The sequence below is a fragment of the Diabrotica virgifera genome, chromosome 1, assembly GCF_917563875.1.
Source record: "Diabrotica virgifera virgifera chromosome 1, PGI_DIABVI_V3a".
In the NCBI taxonomy this organism is placed as follows: Eukaryota; Metazoa; Arthropoda; class Insecta; order Coleoptera; family Chrysomelidae; genus Diabrotica; species Diabrotica virgifera.
Window position 1 is genome coordinate 313125497 of NC_065443.1, and position 9881 is coordinate 313135377.

Here is a 9881-nt window from a genome sequence, read left to right on the forward strand (position 1 = left end):
AATGCTGGCTCTACGACTAGCAGATAAAAAGAGGAACGACTGGATAAGATCAAAAACAAAAATCGAAAAGGGTGTCAAAAACATCGATTTTCCAAGGATCGGTATGCCCTAAAAGAAAATGTATCTAACAAGAAATGTAGCTGAGATAATTTTGAATGAAAATTTGCAATTCTTGTAGACTGAACCGTTCTCTGAGAAACAAAGCTTGAAGCGATAGGTGATTTTGAATGTTAATTACGCGGGCGAAATCAATTTTTTAAATAAAGTTTGTATCAACTAAAAAACTTCGATATCTTTTGACCAAATACTTGTGGAGTTGCTGGTCAGACATGTAAAGTTCGGATTTCCAATACCTCCCGAACTGGAATAAAATTCGTATCATCCGCAAGAAAACACAGGTATTACCACTGGCACTTTAATATGACGTACTAAACTGGCAACAATCGGCACAAAACCGTGAAGTGTGGAAACAATTGGGGGAGACTTATGTCCAGCAATGGACGTATATTGGTTGGATGATGACTACACATTTATAATTAAGGTAGATCGCTTAGTGTAACGATCGGTCAGTAATTACTTTCGAGTTCAATCTCTCCTCTTGTATGGTTGATCAATTGTTTGCTTTTTATATCATGGGTTAGAGGTCAGTTGTTTATCTAATAAATAGAATACACAAAAATGTCTTGTTTTTGTTTTACAAATATGGAATTATATCACTTCGCTAGTATATTGACCTACTTTTGTATTCCTATTGAAAATAAACATATGATTTAGTGTTTTTAAGTATTTTTCAAATGCCTTATGGTAGGGTAGCAAAGTATGCTAAATGTGCAGTCATTCGAGCGTTGTAGGGACCTATTGGGTTGTGATGGTTAGGTCCTAAAACCAAAAAAAGTTAAGTAAAGTTTTCCATTTTAGTGGGGACTTTCCATTTTTAATTTAATTTTCCATTTCCAACAATCGCTTTTTTAGATTATAGCGCCATTTTTCTATAATTCGAAAAAATGTTTCGAATAAAAGTTACTTATTTTTACGTATGGAATCCAAATCGTGCAATAAAAAATGGTAGTTCCTATTTAAGATTTTAAAGTAACCCCCTACTCCACCTTCAGGGGGTCGTGATTGATGTCATTCGATAGATTTTTCAAAAATATTGAATAAGTGTATTTTTCAGTTTTTCGATCTGATGTTCATTTCGCAAAATATCGTGGGATTCGTATTTAAAATATTAAATTTAGTCCCACCCATCTCCGTGGGAAGCCGTGTTTGGTATCAATCGATAGATTTTTTAAACATATTGATCATATATTTTTTAGTTTTTTGATCTGTCATTTATTTCGCGAAATATTCGCTTTCTTCTTGTGAAACTTTGGGACTCACCCATTTCCTTACTTCTCAAATCATCAGATTTTTTAAATATACACTCTTTTGCATGTACCTAACTTACCTTATCTTAAAAATGTATAAACATTTTCAATTTCTTTGCAACACGAAAATGCAGCAGCTGCATAACACTCTGGTTAAATCGAAGAGTACAGGAAGAGTCTATACCGGTTTCGGAGGTTTTCCCCCTCATCAGTAGTCTATATCCTCTTCTCTCCGATTTCCCCAGGCATCATACTTTGGGCCTTTCTGAATTGCAAAGAAAGAAATGTCACGGATGCACTAGAGCCATTTATCGAAAGACAAAATAAGTTATCAATCGAACTAGCACAGAAAACGACAATAAATATCGTTCCCATACCACCAGATTGACAACAGGAGGAACAGTTTCTTTGGTTACAACCTCCTGAGATTTTCAAAATTATAAATCATACAGGATGCTGAGGAAATTAAGATGAGTGAATTTTAAATAATTTACAACCCATCTGCTCAGCGCGGTAAAAGTTCCAACAAGAAAGATGAAAGATTCCTTAGTACTCGACAAAAGAGTAAATGAATTAAAAATGTATAAATATTTTCGGGGAAATTGGAGAGAAGAGGATATGGTACTACTGATGAGGGGAAAAAACCTCCGAAACCGGTATGGACTCTTCCTGCACTCTCGATTTAACCAGAGTATTATGCAGCTGCTGCATTTTCGTGTTGCAAAGAAATTGAAAATGTTTATACATTTTTAATTCATTTACTCTTTTGTTGAGTACTAAGGAATTTTTCTTGTTGGAACTTTTACCACGCTGAGCAGATGGGACGTGAATTATTTAAAATTCCCTCATCTTAATTTCCTCGGCATCCTGTATGATTTATAATTTTTGAAAATCTCGGGAGGTTGTAACCAAAGAAAGTATTCCACCTGTTGTCAATCTGGTGGTATGGGAACAATATTTATTGTCGTTTCCTATGCTACTTCGATTGATAACTTAATTTGTTTTTATTTTAAATATACCTTGTTTATTTATCTTTTAATGGTATTATTTATATTAGGTGAAGTTAGGAATTGTCAACGACTAGTCGCCGACAGGTACCCGCGAACGCTCTTATAATAATTTCAAAATACAACTATGAAGAGGGGGGGATCCCATATAAGATTGAAACACTTTAACTTTGCATTTTTGTATTGATTGAAAAAAAATTTTTCGACGTTTGAAAAAAAAATTGTTGTTGGTTGTAAAATTTTGGTCACAAAACTGTCACAAAAAAAACACATTACAAAATTTTGATCATGGTAAGATTAAAAACCTTGATCATAGTAAAATTACTGAAGCGAATATTGGCGGCATGCATTTTGAATCCTAAAACAATTTTTTCATTCCTGTTCCGAGGCATAATCCTGTTTCTATGAGCTATGGTTTTTTACGACAACCAACGCGAGAAAAAGGACAACGAATTTATGGAAAAAGAAAAATATACTTCGCATCGGTACTTGGAATGTAAAGTCTCTAAACACAAGAGAGCAGGAAATCACAAAAGAGCTTGTAGAAAAAAATATACACATATGTGCACTACAAGAGACAAAGAAAAAAGGAAAGGGTCAAATTATGCTGGATGACTATCTGATGATTTACAGTGGTGTTGTAAAGGATACAAGAGCCAAGGAAGGAGTCGCACTGCTAGTTCACAGAAAATTTGTACACCAAGTACAAGAGTGCCGATATATCTCCGAAAGAATAGTTAGTGTAAAAGTCAAACTGGATGTCAAGCCTCTGAACGTGATAGCGATCTATGCACCTGAGAAAAACAGGGATGCCACCATAAGAGAAAACTTCTATGAACACCTTCAGACTGTAATGAACGAGATCCCAAATGATGAATATAATAATCATTATGGGTGACTTTAATGCCCGTGTTGGCAATGACACAGTTCCGGGAATAAAACAACGATATAATGAAAATATCAGAAATGAAAACGGAGACCTTCTGACGGACCTCTGCAGCATAAATGAAATACGAATTAACAATACATTTTTCCCTCACAAAGAACAATACAAATACACTTTTGAAAACACTAGAGGACAAAAATCTATGATAGACTATATTCTGTCAAATAGAGAGTTACACCCGTCTCTAATCTTGGATGTAAGAGCACTAACATCAGCAGAAATAGGAAGCGATCATAAATTGGTATTGTGCAAAATCAGAATGAAAATACATCTATGTGATAACAAAACAGCAGAATACACCACCAAGATTAAAGTCGAAAGCTTACAGGACGACTCCACCAGATACCTATTCCAAAAAAGACTAACGGAAAAAAGCAGCAACATGTATATCACAGAAAGTGACGGAGTCGAAGAAAGCTGGGCAAAAATTAAGTCTAATATCTTAGCCTCAGCCAAGGAAGTTCTTGGTGAAAGAAACATTAATAAAAATAAATCGCTTACAAGACGAAGAACTCCATGGTTTTGTACAGAAGTGAAGGAAAAATGTAAAGAGAAGAAAAAAGCCTACCTAAAATACATGTCAACTAAAACACAAGAGGCATACGATAATTATAAGACCATAAGAAACGAAACACATTCAGTAGTAAGAAGAATAAAAAACGATCACTGGGAACGTTTTTCGAAAGAAATGGAACATGATTTTTATGGTCTCCAAAAGGAAATATGACGCTTTATAAGAGGTCAAAGAATGGAGGTAAAGGAACTAATAGAACCAAAACACATAGAAAAGGATACATGGATTGATTATCTAAAAAAGCTTTATGCAGAGGAAGAACAAATAATGCTAGAACCGGAAACACCAGAAATTACCACAGATGAAGATGTTAATATAAGTGCACAGGAAGTACGAAAAACACTCGAAAAGCTGAAGAACAGAAAAGCTGCAGGTAAGGATGGAATACCAAACGAACTACTGAAATATTGTGGAGCAGCAATGACAGAACAATTAACAACATTAATTAACAAAATCATAAAACACGGTAAAATACCGGAAGAATGGAGAACGAGCGAACTAATCCTACTATTCAAAAAAGGAGATAAAAAGCAGCCAGAGAACTACAGAGGTATCAACTTGTTAAATACTACCCTAAAACTTACAACTAAAATCTTACAAGACGTAATGAATCAGAGGATAAGTTTAGCAGATGAACAAAAGGGTTTTTGTACTGGAAGATCGTGTACAGATGCAATATTCGTCATAAAGCAAATTACTGAGAAATCACTAGAGTATAATAGACCAGCTTTTCTATGTCTGATTGACTTAAAGAAAGCATTTGACAGAGTAAGACTCAGGGATGTAATCCACCTTCTGTATAATAGAGAAATCCCTCTAGATCATAAAAACTATTGAGAACATCAACCAAAATAACAAGATGGAAGTCAGAATAGATGGACAACTTACAAAACCTGTAGATATAGGCAGCGCAGGGCCGGCCCGTCCATATAGGCGAACTAGGCGGCCGCCTAGGGCGCAAAATCCGCCTAGGGCGCAAAATTAGGGACGTAGTACTTTCTCATGTAGTAGTTGTGTAACTCGCAGAGACAGAAAAATCACTGGGTAATGAAAGGTGAAGGATATTTTATTTTAGTTGTCTTATAAAATAAGAAAACGCAAAACTATAACTTAACGTTAACATTAATTACTCGTTTTGGCAACCTCGCTGAGCGTAAGCCTACTTAGTGGCGCAGTGGTCGCGGCAACCCCACACTCTTCACTTCAGTCAAGCCAGCAGTCATAGCGTGAACAGAATAAGAGTACTAGTCTGTCATTAGGGCGCTGCGTGTTATGCATTTTCACTTTTCAGTTTAGTGTAGTAGTGCAGTGTTGTTGACTTTGTTTGTGCATTGATTGACAGTAGTAGTAGTGGTTAATTTACGATAACAAAACTGCAAAAGGAAGTTTGAATTAACAAGTAAGTAGCTTATACTCTTCATATTTATAATTTTTTTCAGTCATCATATCATATAGGCCATTGTCATATTGTTGTTGTATATAGGCCTAAATCAAATCAAAATTGAGATTGTTTAATTATCATAACTTAAAGAAAACCCCTTGTGAACACTTGCCTCTGTTTCGCCTACGATGCCGATGTGATTGATTAGGAACTGGCTGCTGAGTGCTGGTCATGCTGGCTGCTGTTCTGGGATTTGGGCGAACTGAGTGGTTGTTTAATTTATTTAATATTACACAATATGAATGTTGAATGAATTATTAGTTTTGAAATCCACCTGGACATTTCTAATTTTGCTTCCAAATATTTATCAAAACAAATTATTTTTTGTTGAAAACAGTATAACTTGACTTTTTAAGCAAGAATGACCATTGGATTTTTTTGTAAAATTTTTTAACTTCTAATTTCTATCAAATTGATTTCAAAATTAGGCCTACTTTAAATGTATTTATAAATAATATTAAAATAATAGGCTATTAATGTAATTTTATTTAAGAGAAGTCCTTGCTTCTTGGGGGTGTAATCCTAATTTCATATCTTGAGTAAAGACATTCAAAATTTTTTCATTTTTTCAAAATGAAGTTAGCTTAATCCAATCATTGTTTTCTTTCCAGATATGATGTCAGGAAAACACTCGGGCTCTTGGTTTAAGAAAAGAAGACAGGAAAGAGAGGAGTCAGCAAAAAAAGCTAAAGGGTCTTTTGAAAAATATTTAATTAAACCAAATGACACAACTCTTAGGGAGGAAAGTTATAATGAATCACCTTCCACCTCTGGAAAAACCAACCAGCTCCTACCTCAAGAATATGCTACAGAGAAAACAGATACTGAATCACCTTCTACTTCTGGGGGAATCATCCAGATCCAACCTCAAGAATGTCCTAGGAGGATAACAGCTATTGAACCGCCATCTACTTCTGCAGAAAACAACGAACGTCAACTGCAAGAATTTCAAAATAATTTCGTTGAAATGGACGTTGACGTTACAGATAATGCAGTGGAATTACTGCCGGAAAATTCAATCTCACCCAAAGTTACGCTTGATTATGCTGATCCAGCGTCTTGGGACACTCTAAATATTAATCGCCAAACTTTACGAACCATTTTAGTAGAGCATGGACCTGACCAAGTAAAAGGAAAATTTCCGAAGGGTGTGAATAACAGAAAATTTTCTGACTTTCATTATAGAAGGAGGCTTCCAAATGGTGAATATGTGTACCGAGACTATCTTCAATACTCAAAATCTACCGACAAAGTTTTCTGTTTTTGTTGTAAGGTGTTTGGCGGCATAAATGTCTCTTCTTCATTAGGCAAAAGTGGTTGTAATGACTGGCACAATATGTCGGCCCTCCTTGAAACGCACGAAACATCAAATGATCACCTTCAAAACTTTGAAAAATGGAAAACACTGAAAAAAGCACTTAAAAAAAATTTAACTGTTGACAATGTTTATGAACAAAAAATAAAACAAGAGGAAATTTACTGGCAGAAAATTCTAGAACGGCTGTTTGCTCTCGTCAAAACTCTTGGGTCCCAAAACTTGTCATTTCGCGGCACGACAGAAAAATTAGATGTTAATGACAACGGAAATTTTTTAAAATTTATTGAATATTTGGCCATGTTTGACCCAATAATGAATGAGCATCTAAGAAAAATCAAAAGTGATGTCAACAGGCACACTCATTACTTAGGGAAAAATATACAAAATGAGATGATTCAAACTTTAGCTAATGCAATAAATGCAGATATATTGTCCTCAGTACATACGGCTAAATATTTTTCTATTATTTTAGACTGCACACCAGATGTTAGTCACGTAGAGCAAATGACAATTATTATTCGATTTGTTGAACTACCAAAGTCATCTCTGGCATCCTCAACAGAAGTATCTAGTTATCATCAAGTACTTGTAAAAGAACACTTTTTGGGATTTGTGCCTCTCACTGAAAGTACCAGTGGTGAGTATATGACGGAAGTAGTTTTAGAAAAGTTAAAAGAGATTTCTTTGCCTGTAGAGAATATTCGTGGGCAAGGTTATGACAACGGAAGCAACATGAGAGGAAAAGAAAGTGGAGTTCAAAAGAGAATTTTAGATGTCAACCCACGTGCATTTTATGTTCCATGCTGCTCACACACTTTGAACCTTGTTGTGAACGATGCAGCTTCGTGCTGTGTAGAGGTTACTACTTTTTTCGATGTGGTTCAACGAACATATGTGTTTTTTTCGGCATCAACTCGACGATGGGATGTTTTGCGCCGTCATGTTCCAGCTTTGACATTAAAACCCTTAAGTGATACAAGATGGTCCAGTCGAATTGATGCACTAACGCCTCTGCGGTACCACTTGTCTCATGTGTGTGATGCTTTGGAGGAGATTTCTGAGGACACTTCTCTAAAAGGATCAAGTGGCAGTATTGCGAAGGTAGAAGCACTTGGATTACTTAAACACCTCTCAGACTTCAAGTTTATTGTTGCCCTTGTTACATGGCACAATATTTTATTTCAGGTAAACCTAACCAGTAAGATACTACAAGAAAAGGATTTGAGTCTCCAGAAAGCAGTTAGTCACCTGAAAAAAACCGAAGAGTTTTTGGTTACAGCCAGAAGTGATGTACAGTTTCAGAGAGTTCTGGTTGATGCTAAGGAAGTAGCAGAAGAAGTTGGAATAGAACCAATTTTTGAGAGGGAGAAGGTCCGAATAAGAAAAAAGAAGAAAATGTTTGATTATGAATCAACAGATGAATCAGCAAATGTTGCCAGTGACCCGTCAGAAAGTTTCAAGATTCAATTTTATTTTGCTCTTTTAGACACGGCTGCTAATGCGGTAAAAGAAAGATTTTCCCAGTTAAATACAGTATCTGGTGTCTTTGGATTTTTATACAACATTACTGATCTTAAAAACAAGACTACATCTGAGGTTAAGTCGATGTGCAACAACTTAGAAAAATCATTAGGAATTCAAAAAGATGGACGTTTAATTGAATCTGATATTGATGCTGTAGGACTGTGTTCTGAATTGAAAGCAATTTCTCATCATCTCATCGACTCTATATCAAGCCCTGAAGAAGTCCTAAACTACATTTACCAACACAACCTTGAGAATGGATTTCCTAACATATGTGTAGCACTTCGTATTTTGCTTACGATGCCACTTTCTGTAGCTAGTGCAGAACGGAGTTTTTCCAAACTTAAATTAATTAAAACCTATCTCCGCAGTACAATGTGCCAGGAGAGACTTGTAGGTCTGGCGACAATATCTATTGAAAGTGAGAGAGCAAGACAAGTAGACTTAAAAGTTCTCATTCAAGAATTTGCTAAGCAGAAAGCAAGAAAAGTGCCCTTAGGACTTTAGTTTTTAGCCAAGAAATACTGTTAATTTCTAATCTGTATTTAAAAGTGACTTTCAGTCCGAAGTTAATAGAACAGTAATCCAATAGCAAACAATATTGCAATATGTTAGTCAGTGTATTGTTTAAGACAGTGTTATAAAAGATTTGTAGACTAACTTTGAGTCTCCGTTTTTTATGATGAAAATTATATGTACAGAATTCAACTTTGACCCATTAAACCCATATGCCTTTGGTTAAAGTACGTCTTATGTAATTACATTTGCTTTTTATGAAATTAAAGTTTGTGTTATGTAAAATAGCAGTTATTTTATTTATATATCCCAGTCATTAATCAAAGGTTTATTAAATTAAATTAAATTATTAACATAACACAGAGTTGAAATACCGTGTCCCGGTAAAGTGCTAGTTGAACTTTTTCAACTGTAATGAGGGCGCAAAATTTGTTTTCGCCTAGGGCGCCGCAAACCCTAGGGCCGGCCCTGAGGCAGCGGAATAAGACAGGGAGACTCATTGAGTCCTCTGCTTTTCAATTTAATCATGGATGAAATCATCAAAAACGTCAACAAAGGAAGAGGATATAGAATGGGAAACAAAGAAGTAAAAATACTTTGCTACGCAGACGACGCAATATTGATAGCCCAAGATGAAGATAGTCTGCAAAGATTAGTCCACAGATTTAACATAAGAGCAAAAGAATTCAATATGACAATTTCATCTCAAAAAACTAAAACTTTAGTAATCAGTAAAGAACCAATCAGATGCAAAATAGAAATTGATGGTATCAGTATTGAACAAGTAATGGAAGTAAAATACCTTGGAATTACATTGTCAAGTTACGGAGACCTAGACAAAGAAGTGAGAAATCAAGTACAAAAAGCAAATAGATTGGCAGGATGCCTTAATAACACTATATGGCGAAACCGACATATTAACACTGAGATGAAGTCAAGAATTTATAAAGCCAGTGTAAGACCAACAATGACATATGCATCAGAAACAAGACCCGATACAGCCACAACACAAAGACTACTGGAAACGGCAGAGATGAGAGTACTGAGAAGAATTACAGGAAATACACTGAGAGATCGAAAGAGGAACGAAGATATTAGAAGACAATGTAACGTACAGTGTATAAACGAATGGACACTAAATAGAAAAAAAGAATGGAACAACCATACAACCAGAATGGGGGAGACACG